The 257-nt window shown below is 39.7% G+C and overlaps 1 protein-coding gene across 4 annotated transcripts in view; it reads left to right on the top strand.

Moving 5' to 3' along the window:
* gata3 (GATA binding protein 3) overlaps positions 1-257 on the top strand; it is a 13,377-nt gene that overhangs the window by 5,260 nt on the left and 7,860 nt on the right. The window lies entirely within an intron of this gene.

Genomic DNA, 257 nt, shown 5'->3' with positions numbered 1-257 from the left:
GTGTGGAGGGGGGACGGGGGGGGGTAATTATTTTAAAGGTTATTGCTGTGCCGCTGAAAAGCAGTTTTCTGTAATGAGATTAATATCAGCGGCTTTGATGGGAGTATAGAAAACAGTGGATTAGTTGATGCATATCATCGGGATTATTCAGCATCATACACTGGGCCATTAATGCAAATAAAGAGTTTAATTCGAGGATAATGTGCGATAATGTGCATTTAAAGATATTTCCCGATCTGAAGAGTATTCCCCTTTTT

Source organism: Morone saxatilis, unplaced genomic scaffold (assembly GCF_004916995.1).
Source record: "Morone saxatilis isolate NCDOM2014 unplaced genomic scaffold, NCSU_SB_2.0 Contig10, whole genome shotgun sequence".
NCBI classification, from domain to species: Eukaryota; Metazoa; Chordata; class Actinopteri; family Moronidae; genus Morone; species Morone saxatilis.
This window is presented reverse-complemented; position numbering and strand designations above follow the sequence as displayed.